Here is a 19,212-nt window from a genome sequence, read left to right as displayed (position 1 = left end):
CTCTACCCTTCTCCCTAAGACCCAACTTTGAAAATCAATCCCAAACGCCATCTTCTTCCCCTCTCTCTTCTCTAAAACTGATACTTCCCTAAAACCTTCTCTTTTTGCCTCCCTTGGAATCCAAATTTAATCATTAATCTGCATCTCCAATATTCCTCCCCAACGCACACCCTATACCTAAGGCAGCCAATGTGCTAGGCCTATGCAGGAGTTTCCTTGGTCTCCACTCTCAGCCTTTTTTCCCCATGGATGGATTAAGCCACAAAGCTGATTAGGTTAAATAATTCCCCCTCTATCATTCTCTTTCCTATTTGATTGATTTGCTTCTCAAGAAATTCTTTCACTACGATTTTCTCTAAATCTTATTTTTTGAGTTTTAGTTTTAGGTAATGATGATGAAGCCAATTACTCAATCCCAACGCTAAGTGAATCCTAGCAGAGGTGTGGTTGCCTTTTCGGTTGTCACCATTGGCATCGCCAAGTGAAATTCTTTCTCTATCTCTTTTCTTCTTCTTTTAGGCCTTATGTGAATGATCTGATTTATTAGAAAAGAAGAGCATTTTGTGCATATTATTCGATTATATATTTGGGTTGTGTATTTTTTTTTTCCTTTGGAACCAATATTGTTACTTAGTTGCTGAATGACGAAATATTGTTACATAGTTCGATTATATATTTGGGTTGTGCATGGTTTTTTTTTTTTTTCTTAGGAACCAATATTGTTACATAGTTGCTGAATGGTGGAACATTGAGGTGCTCTTACTGACATCAGGTTTTAATATTGTTGCGTAGTTGCTGAAATTTGCATAGCTATTCATTTGATGAAATGATAGTTACTGATATCGGTTAAAATTCAGATTGAAATTGTTTTAAATGGGACAGAGGCTCAAAGTTGAGTTTTAATTATGTCTTCAATTAGGTTTTTTGTCAAATTAGGGATTTTAATTCCTATCTTTTTGTAAGAAAATATTACGGATATGGAAATAATGTGTGAACCCAATAAGAAGCAAAAGCAAAAAGAAAAAGAAAAAAAAAAGCATATAAAGCATGTAGGTGAGAATTCAGGGCAGGGCTCGAATTCAATTAGAAATAAAAATGAACAAAAGCAACAATCGATTGCATTGCTGGAGCTTTTTTTTTTTTTTTTTTTTTTTTTTTAAGATACAAATGGATAGGAGATTTTGCTAATTGCTGATAGGGGGATATTTTTTTTGTTGTGGAGCTATGGAGCTTTAGATTGTATCTAGGTGCTTCATCATGTATTTATATTTTTTTTTGGCTCATGATGTATTTTGTTTTATTTGAGTTGTCTATGATAGGGGGAGATACTGTGATGTGTTTATTTCTGTTTCTACTTTCACATTGTGCTACATTGATTATTGTTTTATATTTATGAGGTTATTCATGATATATGTCTTGTAGTTTATGTTATGTGAAATCAAGAATTTATTTTGTTTTACTTGTATTTTCCACACATGCATTTATGTGTTTGTTAAGTGTTATAGGAATATACAAGTTAATTCAGTCATATTGTTGTCTACACTTGTAACTGATAGATAGTGGTTAGGTTGAATTTGTTGTGATGGGCAATGTTTTTGTAATGGGCTGTTTTGGTAACTTTGAGCACTTTGTCTAGTTTGTGTTTTGTCATGGATTGCCAAAGGGGGAGTTTGTTGGGTTCTAAGACTTTAGGTTTAAATGTATTAGAACTTCATTTTGTAATGTTGGTAAACCATTATCAAAACGTTTAGTCTTATTTTAGACTTGCTCAAATGTTTAAGTGTAAAGTTGGAATCAAGTGTACTACAGGATTTACTGTGTAAATCTGCCTGGCTTGATCGATCGAAAATTAGACTCGATCAATCGAAGCTTGTGCAGATTATTTTTCTGCAGAACTTTCCAACTCAGCCCAAGCCCATTTGACGTGTAGGGTTTTATGTTTTGCCTTAAGTTCAAAAGGAAAAACCCTAGCCACATTTTGAGGTTACTCTTTATGCTATGTGTGTGAATCTCTTGTGAGATCTAGAGGTGTTTGCCTTCATACACACTTAGGGTCTCCAATCTCAAGATTCATGTCGAGAGCTTGGTAATCAATTCAGTTGCTATTTCAATAACTTAAAGATACACAAGGGGGAGTGCTTGTACTTGCTGTGAATCCAAGAAAGAAGTAGGTCGTGGACTCGGAGCTGTCACATGGTTGTGGTAATAAGTTTTCTACTTGAGGTAGCAATAGGATGTTAGTGGCCTAAGTCGCTATTGTGTAAACTTCAATTCTTTTATAGTGGATTTGTTTTACCTTGAAGATAGCTAAGTTAAATCCTCCCCAAGTTTTTTACAAGTTTGGTTTTCCTAGGTTATCATATCGTTGTGTTATTTATTTTCCATACTTTACAATGATATGATATATTTTTGTTAACCTAGATCTGATAATTTGACTAAGTAATCACTTGGCTAATTAACTAGGTTAATCTGGTTGTGTTTTAAGAGGTCTAAAAACGAACACAGCAATTTCCTCAACTAGCAGACCGCCTATGATAGCAGCTATCAATCAATTATTCTTCATCTTTAATAGAAATGATTATAGATTATTTAAATTTGATAAAGATTTAAATTTTAGGTTCAAATGTATAGTAAAATCTGCCCCCAAACACACTGTATTCTTTACTATGTTGTCAATTTAATATGCAGTAACAAATTTGGTGATCAGCTTCTTCAATTACATCATTACAGTCCAATATTTCTGGTGCTCAATGCACTTTGTGGTCACATGCTGTATTTTAAATCCATAACCATAGTTTCATGTTTTGTCACCAATTTCTTTTCTTTTTTTTTTAGCACATTCATTGTTGGTGGGAAATTCCATTGTTGTGAATCTATTCTGCTTTACTTGGAAATAGCATAACAATTGATGAGATCCTATGCCGTGTAATTTTAATCTCTAATAATATGTGAAAGGAGTGTTAGGGGATTTTTTTTTTCAAATAGTTGTCTGCAAACCATTTTTAAGGTTCCTTTGAATGTTGTGTAAAGAAGAAAATACATATCTTACTTACTTTATTTACTTATTGTGTTTTAGGTTAGTGAGAAATTAAAAGTTATGCATACGTAAGCTGAAATAATGTGTGAACCCAATGACTTAAATATTTGTTACAAAAAATTTAAAATATAAAGAAGCAAAAGCAAAAGTAAAAAGAAAAAGAAAAAGAAAAGGCATATAGAGCATGTAGGTGAGAATTCGGGGTAGTGCTAAAATAGGCAATGGAAACATTTAACACAAAGTGAATGTATGTGTATTAAAAGCAAAAACAGAGGCAGTAAGAAAAACAATACACCCCAAAACATAAAACATTAGATTTTTTTTAGTGTACGTGTATTTGCACATGAGTGTTTGTGTTCATTTTACAATTACAGTTGGCTTTGGTTCTAGATTTAAATTTAGAAATTAGGGATTAGAAAATAGGATTATGATATGTGACAATTTTTATTAATTACTTTTGTTACTATTTTTTTTATTTGCCTCTTTTGGATTTAAATCATTCAATTTCTTTGCAGAGATGAAGTGGAATTTTTCACAATGTAAAGAATCTAATTTCATCAAAGCAAAGGTATTAATTTCTTTTTCTAATATTCTCTTCAACTGTGGTTTGTTTCAGTTTCAGGTTGCTGGGGTTTTTAATATCGTCTTTTATTAGAATTTTTTTTTTAAATTTAGGCTTAGATTTGGGCATGCAATTTTTTGAAAGAAAAATTATTTCTATTAACAAAGAATGTTCATAATTTATGATTGTTTAAGGTCAGATATTGTCAAGAACTGTTTTTCTTTTTTGTTTCTCCGATACTACACAGTATACTAAAATATGCATTTTTCTTTACAGAAACAGTCCTATAGACAGTGAGATTGACATGTCCTTCCATTTGATTTTTGAATATGATTATGATTGTCAATTTTTCATATACTTATTGATATATTTTCTGTTTCTATGTCTTATTGTGGTACAAATCGAATAGTGAGACAAAAATATTTACTATTTCTATGTCTTACTGTTCCATTTGATTTTGGATCACACTAAATTGTATGGTGTCCTTTCTTCAATATTTTAGACCTTTATACAACACACATTGAGATAAAAAATCAACCAATGAGTACTACCATGTTGTAAATATCAAAACATATTAGAATAGTGACTCAGTTACTACAAATAGAGAGGTTGAACATGACCCAGTTACTCCAGGTGTGTGCCTAATTATTATTTCCATATTGTTGAAGAGATTAATATTCTAAGTACTTGAAGGTTTTGAGAGCATATTTTTTTTCCAAAATAATTTCTAGACCAAAAGGATTCTGATATTCGCTTTGTTGGTGGCAGTGTATGGTTACTGTGGAAGGTTCAAAATTGTTGTTCATGGTCGTGGTTTCTATAGCTGTTGTCTTTGTCTTATCTTCAGTTGTCATGAATTTCATACTTGTTTTGTGTGTCTTGTGATATAAGTGGTGGTGAATTATAATTGGTAAGTGTTGATTGCTATAATCAGATATGTTGATCTCTTACTTCCCAGCCTTTGTTTTATTATCAAGTATCATGGTCAACATCTAATAGCAATTTCAAATTATCTATTAGTTAGTCTTAATGGGGGCTACAAAAGTAGGAAATGAAAATTTTGGAATGAAAATTTTAGTTGTAGTTCCTGATAGGAGAATGAAGCAATCCAAGAGAGATCCTTTAAGATACAATGTAGAGTCATATTGTGCAACTGTTACAATGTTGCTTGGGAAGATACAAATTCTCACCAAAACTAAATGGAATTATAGATTCTCACCAACATTTCTAACATTTGTTTGATTTGGAAAAAGCTTTTATATCACCAAAGCTATGAAGCTCAAGCTCCAATTCTTCCAACTACTGATGGCACTTGGAGAGCCTAAGCATTCAAGGAAAAAAAAAAAAAAAAAAAAAAAACAAAGAAGAATCATATTAAGAGTAGAATGAGATTTTAGTTGTAAAATAGTGTTCAATACATAATAGTATGTTTATTAATTTTCATCTATTCATCTTTTCCCGAAAGAACAGTAGTTTATAGAGAGATAACACTTTTTTTTTCTTTTTGAAGTTGAAGACAATTTGGTGGGTTAACATAGGTGGACACGGCTCTTTGTTAGTGTTACAAATGTATATAAAATTCTAGGAAGACCTCCAGTGGACAATGAGCATATGTTGAATAGGTGAGGCTCTATCACTATTGGTGGGGCATCACACCATCACTACAAATATATATAAAGGGAATTTGGTAAATTTAGTTATTGTTTTAATACTTTGAACCAAATTCTCATGTTGTAGTTGCTTTATGGTTAGAATTGTTAGATACATATGTTTGATCGTTTGAAAAGCACTGGACTACGGATTTCTCATAATAAATGACCAATACCCCCCTAAAACTTGAGTAATGACCAAAGTACCCCCCAAAACATTGAAAAAGACCAAAATACCCTCAATTACTTGAACAAGACCAAATTACTCCCATAAATAAAAAAAAGTGACCAAAATGCCTCCGTAAAAGCAAAAAATGTCCAAAACACCTAGGATACCTAAAAAAGACCGATACACCCTCAAAACTTAGAAAATGACTGAAATACCCCCCAAAACTTTAAAAATGACCAAAGTACCCCTTGTGCTTGAAACAGACCAAAATATTCTCGATTACTTGAATAAGACCAAAATACTCCCATAAATCGAAAAAGTGACCAAAATGCCCCCATAAACACAAAAAATGTCCAAAACACCACTAATACCTAAAAAAAGATAGATACACCCCTGAAACCTAAAAAAATGACTAACATAACCCCATAAACCTAAAAACTGATCCAAGTACACCCCAAAACATCAAAAATGACCAAAGTACCGCCATGCCTAAAAAAGACCAAAATACCATTGATTACTTACATATGACCAAAATACCCCCAAAAATCGAAAAAAAATGAATAAAATGCCCCTGTAAACACAAAAGAAAAAATTTCCAAAACGCTCCTGATACCTAAAAAAGACCTATACACCCTCGAAACCTAAAAAATGACTGAAATAACTCCAAAAACCTAAAAACTGACTAAAGTCCCCCCCCCCCTAAACATCGAAAATGAATAAAGTACCCCCCATGCCCGAAAATGATCAAAATACCCCCAATTACTTCAATAGGATCAAAATACCCCAATAAAGCACAAAAACTGACCAAAATGCCCCCGTAAACACAAAAAATGTCCAAAACACACCCAATACCAAAAAAAGATGGATACACCTCCGTAACCTTTAAAGATGACCGAAATACCCCCCAAAACCTAAAACCAAATACCCTTTAAACATCAAAAATGACTTGAGTATTTTATTAATTTTTTAAGTTTTCAGGGCATTTTGGTCAGGTTTTAGGCTTAGGATGTATATGTGTAAAATTTTTTAATGCTTAGGGGTATTTGGTCGTTTTTAGCTTTTGGGAGTATTTTGGTCATTTTTTAGGCTTAGAGGGTGTTTTTGGTCATTTTTAGGCTCAACGGTACTTTTTTTTTTTTTTTTTTAAGCTTCTAGGGTATTTCGGTCACTTTTTGGCTTAGGGTGTATATTGGTAATTTTGTAATGCCTAGGGGGTATTTGATTCATTTTTAGCTGTTGGGGATATTTTGGTCATCAGTTTAGGCTAAGGGAGTGGTTTTAGTCATTTTTAGGTTTCGGTGGTTTTTTGGCCTTTTTTTAGGTTTCAATGGTATTTTGGTCTTTTTTTTAGGCTTCGAAGGTATATTACTTCTTTTTCATGTTTTGGGAGTATTTCAGCCATTTTTTGGGCGGTAGGGTTGTTTCAGTCATTTTTTAAGTTTATTGGGTAAGTTGGCCTCTTTTTAGTCTTAGGCCTATTTCAATCATTTTCAAGGATTATTAAATTATATTTTATTAATTTCGGTCTTTTTTTAGGTTTCAATGGTATTTCAGTCTTTTTTAGGCTTCAAGGGTATTTTGTTCATTTTTATCTTGCAAGGGGTGTTTCAGTCATTTGATAGGTGGTAGGGGTGTTTCAGTCATTTTTGAAGTTTATGGGGGTATTTTGTCCTTTTATTAGTCTTAGGGGTATTTCAGTCATTTTAATGATTATTAAATTATATTTTATTAATTTTTAGGGAAAAAAAATCCCTAAAGGCCTGTTACGGCAGTTTTTACACCTATTACGGCGGTTTTAAAACCGCTGCTATAGGTCTCAAGTAAAAAACCAGCCTTACAAAATTTTGAAAAAAATTTGAAAATTTCATGACTTATTGTGGCAGTTTAAAGTTGTTGCAATAAGTGAAAATTTCGCCATAATAGGTTTAAAACTTATTACAGCGGTTTCTGCCGCTGCAATAAGTTCCATTTTCGTCACAATAAGCCCCTCGTACCACTTCAAAATTTTCATGCTTCCCACTTATTTTTTTCTACTTCCCATCACTTTGGCCTCTCATTTTTGGTCTCCCACTTCTTTATTTCAGATATTTTCCTCTCACCTACATTCTCTCTCCCTCTCTCTCTCTCTCTCTCCCATGGATCTTCCTTAACCCACTTCCCCTCCTCGTCTCTTCTTCTTTACTCAAAACTCACCATTTATTTTCAAATTTTCAAACACAAAAATACTACCCAAAACCACAAACCCTACCCAAAGCAAGGTAAGTCTCTCTAGCTCTCATTTCCATTTTGTAGCAATTTTTGTAAATATATTTGTTGTTAAATTTCTGGTTTTTTAGTTTTGATTTTGGTTTGTATAAGAGCAGAGAGTGTCAAACATTAAATCAACAAACTTAATGATATGTGGTTGTGATGGAGTCAAAATTTTTTTTTTTTTTTCCATTGCGCCACATATCTCATCAATTTCTTATACTCCTTTTATGATTTTGGTTTGTGCATTTATTTGCTTTGATTTTATTTAAGTTTGTGATATACTAATATGATTTTGATATGATTTTGGACTTAGGCATTTGGGTTTGGATTGTTAAATGCTTGAATTTTGATTTAATTATTTCAGTCCAAATATTGTTCATTCACCCTTTATTTGTAACGTGGTATATATTGTTGAACTTGGATTTATATTGCAATAGGAATTTATAGTTTTGTGTATTGTGTGTTTGGTCCATTGGATGCCACTTAGGCCTCTTGACTACAAAGTGGTGGTGGTGCTCTCTTATCTCTTTAACCTCTGTCCTTGGTGAAGGAAGGCATTGAGCTAGGTTCTTGGTAACAAAAATTCGACCATAGGCAATCTTGTTAAGGGATTATACCATTGATCACTCGGTGTTGTGTGCGTAACGCAAGCACTGAATCAGTGGGTCATCTTTTGCATAATTTTTATTTTGTAGATTTTTTTTACTTGTTATTTGTCACCAAGTATTTGATGCAATGAATTAGTGGGTCATCTTTTGCATAATTTTTATTTTGTAGATTATTTGTACTTGTTATTTGTCACCAAGTATCTGATTTCATCACTAGGCTATGATACTTTACAAGCTAAGTACTTTCTTTGGCAATGAATGTTATCTGAGTCGTGTTAAGGATGTTTATTCTCTACATGCTGTAAATTTTTATTTTTATTTTTAAAAAAAAAAAAAATTGGGTACTCTATATGTTAGTGTGACTATGGCTATGCTAGACATGACATGAAATTCTTTGAGTCAAAGGAAATGGAACCCCATAATGTGATTGGCAGCAATATAATAGAAACTTTAGGGATTAAAGGGTGGATTGTATTTGTTTAGTGCAAAAAATAATATCCTATCTTAACTGTAGTCCATGCACTAACTTGGAAGACTTTATATATACTTTTATCCTATCCCCCTTGAAACGCCAAACTTGTAATGGTAAATAACTGGTTGATATTTATGTGCAGAAATCATCTGACCTTCACAAAAGATCATTTGAGTCTGCTGTTGACTTTATCTGGGCTATTGCCACCAGTCATCTTTGGGTAGATCTGAATATGAAAATTTTGGTTGTTTTATCTTTTAGACCATCTACATAAAAAGTATTCTATCTCTTCATCTACATAAAAAGTATTCTATCTCTTTATCTACAACTTGTGGTTGTACGCGCTGACTTGAATGGTCACCTAAGGCCTTGAAAGACTTTTTTCTTTTAGCAGAAGGAGATTTCTTCAAGGAAAAATATGAATCTGTTTCTTGCTTCGTTGTGCATTTTTATTCAAGTACTCTTATGGGTGCAATGACGACCTTAAACTATTTATTTAATGGCAATATATGCCATGCCAATTTTTACACATCCCTTTGCGAATTCCTATATACCTTTAGGAAGATACTTTAAAGTTAATAAATATGAAAATTGCTACAAATGATTTATGATAATGATAATGGATTAATGGAACCTCTTTTGCCCATTTATATTCTTGAACTTTTGTTGTTTATAAATATCTCTTGTATTTGGTATGTCTCTGGTTGTATATAAGTTCCAATACATGTTTTATATATTAAAAAAATTTACTATACATGTGACACTAAACTTTAGTTGCACCATGTGTAACTTAACCAAAATTACACCTAAACTTTAGTTGCAACTTGTGTAACTTAACCGAAGTTAGACATTTTTATATTACCAAAATGGCGCTGTAGGGTATAGAGTAATAGTGGAGAATTATCATGTCAGAATGAGATGAATTGTGTTTATATATATATATATATATATATATGAGAAAAAGAGAGGGGGGGGGGGGGGGGGGGTTCATTGAGGATATGGCTTAGTATTCAGTATTAACTATTATACTAGGCCGGTATTAGTATAATAGTAAAGATTATAGAAGGGTAAAAGAACTCTAGGTGTTTTAAAATTGTTATCAACTGAGAAGAATTAATGTAAAAGGCTCTACAACTGTTCTGATTTATTTTGACACTTTTTAGTCATTTTGATGTTTTTTTTCATCAACAAGCAAAAAAGGGTTTTGTAGGTGATGCAGGTTGGTATACATTTTGTCGGTGACACCCAATCTTATGTTAATTAAGTTGCAAATACAGCAGCTGATATGGATTCAATCCAAGGTAAAACTACTAGTTTTAAAGACTTGAGATAGGTCAAATTCTTTTAATTGGTCAGTATGTATTTCTGGCAGTGAACATCCTAGTTGGTTTTATTTTGATATTTGTCCTGGCATTACTAAGTAGCTCATGAACTACTACTTCCTCTCTATCCTCATTCCTTTTCAACTTTCTCATTTTTTACAATCTTTGTTTGCAGATTTTGTTCTCAAATATAAAAATTGGTTTGAGTATGGAAAAAAAAAAAGTAATTGTGATTTTATTTGCAATAAAACCAGGTTTGTAGTTTTTTTTTTTTTTTTTTTGCATTATATATCCATGTTTAAGGAATGATAGGGGTCCTATAAAAAAAAAGGAATGATCGAGAATTAGTCTTGTTGCAATTTCTGTTGTGTGAGTGCAACTCATTTTATGTGGAAGTCTACGTAATGTGAACTTCCAAAGTCAATTTGCACTTTATTTTGGAACTCAGCACAGGGATAAAATGAAGTAATTTCTATGGTAGGTTTAAAGTGGGTTTATTCTATACTGTTTTTGTTTCAACCAAAGTTAAATTCTGGTTTCGGTGTTGTTTGTTTGCCCCTTGAAGCTTGGATGGGGGGAAAAATCTAAATTGGGATTAATTCATTGAATAAAAAATATTAAAACAATTATATGTTATATTGTTCATGGCTAATGTGGGCTCTATAATTTGGTCAATACTTCCTAGCCTAATATACTAAGAATGAAAAAACCACAAAAAAAAAAAAAAAAAAAAATTATAATGATGATTTTTGCGAGCAGATTTAGATGGACACCTCTGCCACCTCCTTTTGATGATGAGTGATTGCCCTTTGGCAATTCGTCACAAAAAGGGGAAGTACATATGGATAGGAGATTTTGCTAATTGCTAAAAGGGGGAGATTTTTTTTGTTGTGGAGCTGTGGAGCTTTAGATTGTATTTAGGTGCTTCATCATGTATTTATATTTTTTTTTTAGCACATGATGTATTTGTTTTATTTGAGTTGTCTATGATAGGGGGAGATACTGTGATGTGTTTATTTCTGTTTCCTTTTTCACATTGTGCTACATTGATTATTGTTTTATATTTATGAGGTTATTCGTAATATATGTCTTGTAGTTTATGTTATGTGAAATTAAGAATTTATTTTGTTTTACTTGTATTTTCTACACATGCGTTTATGTGTTTGTTAAGTGTTACAGGAATATACAGGTTGATTCAGTAGTGCTGTTGTCTACACTTGCAACTAATAGATAGTGGTTAGGTTGAATTTGTTGTAATGGGCGTTTTTGTAATGGACTGTTTTTGTAACTTTGAGCACTTTGTCTAGTTTGTGTTTTGTTACAAATTGCCAAAAGGGGAGTTTGTTGGGTTCTAAGACTTTAGGTTTAAATATATTAGAACTTCATTTTGTAATGTTGGCAAACCATAATCAAAACGTTTAGTCTTGTTTTAAACTTGCTCAAAGTATGTTTAAGTGTAAAATTGGAATTGAGTGTATTGTAGGATTTACTGTGTAAATCTGCCTAGTTTGATCGATTGAAAATTAGACTCGATCAATTGAAGTTTGTGTAGATTGTTTTTCTGCAAAATTTTCCAACTTAGCCCAAGCTTGTTTGACGTGTAGTGTTTTATGTTTTGCTTTAAGTATAAAAGGAAAAACCCTAGCCACGTTTTGAGGTTGCTCTTTATGCTATGTGTGAATCTCTTGTGAGATCTAGAGGTGTTTTCTTTCATACACACTTAGAGTTTTCAGTCTCAAGATTGATGTCGAGATCAATCAAGAGCTTGGTGATCAATTCAATTGTTGTTTCAAGAGCTTAAAGATACACAAGCGAGAATGCTTGTACTTGTTGTGAATCCAAGAAAGAAGTAGTTCATGGATTTGAAGCTATCACATGGTCGTGATAGTAAGTTTTCTACTCAATATAGCAATAGGATGTTAGTGGTCTAAGTCGCTATTGTGTAAATTTCAATTCTTTAATAGTGGATTTGTTTTACATTAAGGATAGCTAGGTTGAATCCTCCTCAGGTTTTTTACCAATTAGTTTTCCTGGGTTATCATATCGTTGTGTTATTTATTTTTTGCACTTTACAATGATTTGATATATTTATGTTAACCTAGATCTGATAATTTGACTAAGTAATCACTTGGCTAATTAATTAGGTTGATCTGGTTGTGTTTTAAGGGGTCTGAAAATGAACAAGTGGTATCAAAGCAAGTTAGGTTTAGGTTTTGTAGAAAGCATCTATGTGCCTGAAACTCATTCCACAAACTTTGTTCCTTCTTCTAAGTCCTCTGTGAGTGAGGTTGTCAAACCTGTAAAAGTCACACCTCCTAGGAAAATTAGGGTTGATCTTCAAGAATCTAAACCTAAGACTCCTAACCCTCCTAAGGGCAAGTTTCATGATAGGCCTGCATGGGTTTGTCATTTTTGTGGAAAGTCTAGACATATTCGTCCAAACTATTTCAAATTGCAAGCTGCTAAGCGAGCAAATAAGCCAAAAGTACCTGTGCCTCAAGCACAAGATCCTATGGTACTTATTGGTGAGTTGATAAAGGCTTTAAACCTTTATTCCAATCTTGGAGTTGCTCAGAATTCTAATTTGAAGAATAACTCCAATGCTAGAGTTGCATCTAAAAAGTTTTGGATGTAAAAGGCTCAATCTAATTGAGTCTTTTTGACATGGTCCTTGTGCTTCATCGTTCTACTCTTTGTGACCATTCATCTTTGTTGTTTTTGTTCCCTTTGTTTTTCTAGGATTTGCATTGCATAACATTCATACATTTCATTCTAGGTTGTTTTTGTAATTTCTTTTCAAAAAAAAACAAAAAAAAAAGGAGGAAAAAGGAAGCAAAATGTCCTTTGCATTATTTTCTTGGATGTGAAATCAAGGTTGGCCAATTTATTTTTACATAACACGTCTATGTACCTTGTTTAGCTTGGATGAGCCTATTTATTGCACTTTACTAGTTTGAGCTTTGTATTGCATGTTGTGTGGGAAGATGTTTATAGTTTTTGATCACATGATCTTGATCTTGAAATCACATGCTTTTGATTGTCGAACTTGAACTTATTGAGGAAGGCATAAATAACCATCTCATCACTGTTTACTAGCCAATCATGAACACCTTAGTCCATATCATAAAATTTTGTACTCAAGAAAATATAGCACATGCACAAAAAGAACATAAGTTGAGCCTTGGTTTAAATTGCTAAAATTGGTGTGTACATTATTGGACTATAATTAATTCAATCAAATAAAATTGGTGTGTACATTATCTTGTCTATTTTAATAAGTTTCTGATCAAATAAAATTGGTGTGTACAATATGAGGCAAATCAAGAAACTTACATAATTGCAAACTTTTATTCTAGGATATGTGGGAGTTATATGATGTAACTCTTTAGGTGATAGTCTCTTTCAAATTTATGTGATGAATTTTGTAGAAATTGTGATTGCTCTTTATTCACATATCATCTCATATGTATCTCAAGTTTTTGCTAGTTGCACACACTACACAAGTTACTCTTTGCTAAACTTTGTACATGTTAATGTGTGTGATTCTGTTTTGGCCATCTAAGTTTGAAAATTCCTTGATTTTAATGCCAAATTTGTTTGAAGTTTGAGAAATTAAGGAAAATTGATTGAAAATCTTATTTTTGGGAGATCTGAGTTCAAAACAAGTGTTTTTGAAAAGCATTTCATCTCATACTCATACATTCTATTCATAAAATACTATGCTTTGAGAAGTTTCTGCACAAAATTGCTCTGTTTTTCAAAAATTTAATTTTTCCAAATTTTCAATCGATAGAACCTGTTGCTCGATTGATCGAAGAAGTAGTCTTTGGATTCAAAGCTGTCACATGGTTGTGGTAGTAAGTTTCCTACTCGAGGTAGCAATAGGAAGTTAGTGGCCTAAGTCACTATTATGTAAACTTCAATTCTTTCATAGTGGATTTGTTTTACCTTGAGGATAGCTAGGTTAAATCCTCCCCAAGTTTTTTACCAGTTTGGTTTTCTTGGGTTATCATATCGTTGGGTTATTTATTTTCCACACTTTACAATGATATGATATATTTTTGTTAACCTAGATCTAATAATTTGACTAAGTAATCACTTGGCTAATTAACTAGGTTAATCTAGTTGTGTTCTAAGGGGTCTAAAAACGAACACAACAATTTCCTCAGCTAGCAGACCGCCTATGATAGCAGCTATCAATCAATTATTCTTCATCTTTTATAGAAATGATTATAGATTATCTAAATTTGATAAAGATTTAAATTTTAGGTTCAAATGTATAGTTAAATCTGCCCCCAAACACATTGTATTCTTTACTATGTTGTCAATTTAATATGCAGTAACATATTTGGTGATCAGCTTCTTCAATTACATCATTACAGTCCAATATTGCTGGTGCTCAATGCACTTTGTGGTCACATGCTGTATTTTAAATCCACAACCATATTGTCATGTTTTGTCACCAGTTGTTGTTTTTTTTTTTTTTTTTTTAAGCACATTCATTTCTTATTATGGTTTGTGTTTTTGTCTCTTCAATTAGAAATAAAAATGAATTGCTTTGGTGGGAAATTCCATTGTTGTGAATCTATTCTGCTTTACTTGGAAATAGCATTACAATTAATGAGATCCTATGCCATGTAATTTTAATCTCTAAGAATATGTGAAAGGAGTGTTAGGGGATTTTTTTTCAACTAGTTGTCTGCAAACCATTTTTAAGGTTGCTTTGAATGTTGTGTAAAGAAGAAAATACAGATCTTACTTACTTTATTTACTTATTATGTTTTTGGTTTATGAGAAATTAAAAGTTATGCATACGTAAGTTGAAATAATGTGCGAACCCAATAACTTAAATATTTGTTACAAAAACTTTAAAATATAAAGAAGCAAAAGCAAAAGTAAAAAAGAAAAAGAAAAAAAAAAGGCATATAGAGCATGTAGGTGAGAATTCGGGGTAGTGCTAAAATAGGAAGTGGAAACATTTAACACAAAGTGAATGTATGTGTATTAAAAGCAAAAACAGAGGTAGTAAGAAAAACAATACACCCCAAAACATAAAACATTAGATTCTTTTTAGTGTATGTGTATTTGCACATGAGTGTTTGTATTCATTATACAATTACAGTTGGCTTTGGTTTTAGATTTAAATTCAAAAATTAGGGGTTAGAAAATAGGATTCTGATATGTGACAATTTTTATTAAATATTTTTGTTAATATATATATATATATATATATATTTTTTTTTTTATTAATCTGCCTCTTTTGGATTTAAATCATTCAATTTCTTTGCAGAGATGAAGTGGAATTTTTCACTATGTAAAGAATCTAATTTCATCAAAGCAAAGTTATTAATTTATTTTTCTAATATTCTCTTCAATTATGGTTTGTTTCAGTTTCAAGTTGTTGGGGTTTTTAATATCGTCTTTTATTAGAATTTTTTTTTTTTTTTATTTAGGCTTAGGTTTGGGCATGCAATTTTTTGAAAGAAAAATTATTTCTATTAACAGAGAATGTTCATAATTTATGATTGTTTAAGGTCCTCAGATATTGTCAAGAACTGTTTTTCTTTTTTGTTTCTTTGATACTACACAGTATACTAAAATATGCATTTTTCTTTACAATAACAGTCCTATAGACAGTGAGATTGACATGTCCTTCCATTTGATTTTTGAATATGATTGTGATTGTCAATTTTTCATATACTTATTGATATATTTACTGTTTCTATGTCTTATTGTGGTACAAATCGAATACTTTAGTGGGGTTTTTTAAACTTGGGCTTCTTCCTCTAGAGGTTGAAGATTCTTCTATTTTTTTCTTTGGTTTTGGGTTATTAGTTTTGAATTTGCATTACTTTGTTGTAATTATTATTTTCAAACATTGTATGTTTGTTTGGAGTATGTCTATTTCTTTCATCTATTGCCCTTTTAAATTGGTAGATTTTGGATCACACTGAATTGTATGGTGTCCTTTCTTCAAAATTTCAAACTTTTATACAACACACATTGAGATAAAAAATCAACCAATGAGTACTACCATGTTGCAAATATCAAAATATATTAGAATAGTGAACTCTCTTCTAACATGTTCAAATAATGCGGTAACATGAGACTTACATTTATATTGTTAAAATAACTCTCTTTTTTCCCCTTTTGGGAATTTGGATTAATGGGTTTTGGCTATTTTTTCTGTTATCTTTTTGTTATTTACCTTGCACTGTTGACATTGAGACCTTCATAAAACTTATGCCACCAATAATTTTTTTTTTTTTCTCTTTTTGAATTACATTGGATAGGCTCATTGCCTTTAGGATTTAAGACAGAAGTTAAAACATTCATGAAACTAATGCAAATGCAAGTATATTATTTTAGTAATTGAATAATTAACATTATGATGTAGATTATTGAATTATTTTAGCCTCATAGCCTCATGTACATTTGTGGTTAATTATGCATACTTGGCGACAGTATTCAATTTTGATCTTAGCCTCCCAATCCTACAGGTTTTGCTTTCATGTGTTTCAGTTTCATGGTTTTTTTTTTTTTTTTTTTTTTTGGGTATTTGGGATTTACAGTTTCTTGATCGGGCTATATTTTATACTATCTCATGTATTTTTTTCATAAACTGCTAATTCATGGTCAACTAGAATGTTTTTTTTTTTTTTTATTTATTGTAAAGTGAATGTGATAGTGGTTTTGGGTTTTAAAGGTTTTGTGTTTTACTATGATGTGGACATTAGTGAAACATTTTTAAGTTTGTTTTGAGAGTGAGGTAATGGTTAGCTCAAAAACCCTTTAATGATTGTCTTGCCCTATATGCATATGTGGGTTGTGCATTGTTCTGAATTCATCATAGCTTTCATGATGTTCGATAATTTTACCTTATTTTATATTATTTGGGTTCCTTTGTGAATTGGTATTTGGTAGTTGATTTTGAAAGTTCAAATAGTGTAAAAACACCCTTGAACGTTTAGACCCCCAATTTACAAATTACCAATTCAAGCTTTATATCAAACAATTAATGTGCGGAACATGAACAAAAGCTTATTACAGAATTGGTAAAAAATCTATGCCAATTAAAATCACATCCACAGCAGAAAATAAAAGGCAAAGATAAAGAGAAGAGAGATGCAAACACAAAGACAACACGCGATGTGTTATCGAAGAGGAAACCGAAGCCCTCAGCGTAAAACCTCTCCGCCGCCCTCCAAGCGGTAAGTAATCCACTAGAAAATGTAGTTGGGATACATGGACAGCAATAAACCCTCCAAGCCTAATCTACCCAATGCACCTAAGCCCTCTAAGCTTCTTGCTCCAACGAGGTTGCGTCGAACCTATTTCTTTTCTAACTTCCCGGATTACGCTACTTGACCATAGCATCAACCAATGTAGATTGGTTCCTTCCTAACTGCTTCCCAGAACACCAAACAGCCCTCTCACAGTAATGGATATGGTGAGAACAGGTTTTGGTAAAATACTTCTCAAGGGTTTAACAATGGAGAGGAAGAGAGTTGAGGAATTTGAAGAGACTCTTATGTAAATATTGTAGATGAATCAATCTTGTTTTACTCTAGGGTTTCTCTCTCAAAATTCTTTCTGGAAGCTCTCTTTCTTTTGTGGGTATAAGGGGTATTTATACTGGGGTGAGAAAGGAATGTGAAACATCAGGTTTTTCAAAATAGGGGTGGCTTGCGGCTTGGCCTCACGGCTTGACTGAGTCGCGAGATCCAGCCGCGCGATAACAGAACGGCCAGTTGTCCTATTTTGTCCTGTAGTGCTCCAGTTAGCATGACGCTTCAACTTCCGGCATGCTTGGCACGTGTGCTGCTTTTGGCGGCTTGCAGCCGCGAGTCACCCGTGAGATCCAACCGCGAGACTCTATTTTCTTGCACACTCTTGAGCATTCAACACTCTATCTCACTCACTACCCTTACAACAAACCCACCTAAATACAGGGTTACTAATTGCAAAAAAAAAAAAAAATTGCTGATATACAAGCAAATTTGGTACGGAATAAAGCCAACAAGATGGTTGAATAAATTCAACCTTACAGATTTCATGATTTAAAATTTTGATTTGTTAATGCTCTATTTAAATAAATAAATAAATAAAAGTTTAGTTTTGTCTTTTATGTTTCTATTTTTTTTGTAAATCTTGATGAGATTTTGTAATTGAAACCCTTAGTAGAGAATGTTATTCATGCTGTTTTTTCTTCTTTTTTTTCTTTTTAAGGAAGAGGGATGCAAATAAGGTGCTTGGCGAAGTGCAAAATAGGAAGTACTTGGTTATGTTTTTCACTAATCAAACCAATCACACTGAATTTATATAAGAAATGGGAAAAGGCTACAATTATTGTTGGGGGTTTTTTTAGTTGCAAATGCTCTTGAGCATTTGGAGAAGACTACTACAAATAGAGAGGTTGAACACGACCCTGTTACTCCAAGTGAGTGCCTAATTGTTATTTCCATATTCTTGAAGAGATTAATATTTGTAAGGTTGAATTTAATCAACCATCTTATTGGCTTTATTCTGTGCCAAATTTGCTTGTATTTCAGCATTTAGTACCCCTGTATTTAGGTGGGTTTGTTGTAAGGGTAGTGAGTGAGATAGAGTGTTGAATGCTCAAGAGTGTGCAAGAAAACAGAGACTCGCGGTTGGATCTCGCAGGTGACTCGCGGCTGCAAGCCGCCAAATGCAGCACACGTGCCAAGCATGCCAGAAGGTGATCAGTCATGTTAGCTGGAGCACTACAGGACAAAACAGGACAACTGGCCATACGGTTATCTCGCGACTGGATCTCGCGACTCAGTCAAGTCGCGAGGCCAAGCCGCGAACCAGCCCTATTTTGAAAAACCTGATGTTTCACATTCCTCTCTTACCCTAGTATATATATATACCCCTTATACCAATAAAAGAGAAAGAGCTTCCAGAGAGAATTTTGAGAGAGAAACCCTAGTGTAAAACAAGATTGATTCACCTACAATCTATACATTGGAGTCTCTTCAAATTCCTCAACTCTCTTCCTCTCCATTGTCAAACTCTTGAGAGGCATTTTACCAAAACCTTGTTCTCACCATATTCATTACTGTGAGAGGGCTGTTTGGTGTTCTGGGAAGCAGTTAGGAAGGAACCAATCTACATTGGTT

Source organism: Quercus robur, chromosome 2, assembly GCF_932294415.1.
Source record: "Quercus robur chromosome 2, dhQueRobu3.1, whole genome shotgun sequence".
Lineage (NCBI taxonomy): Eukaryota > Viridiplantae > Streptophyta > Magnoliopsida > Fagales > Fagaceae > Quercus > Quercus robur.
The sequence above is the reverse complement of the archived record's forward strand: the minus strand, read 5'-3'. Positions refer to the sequence as shown.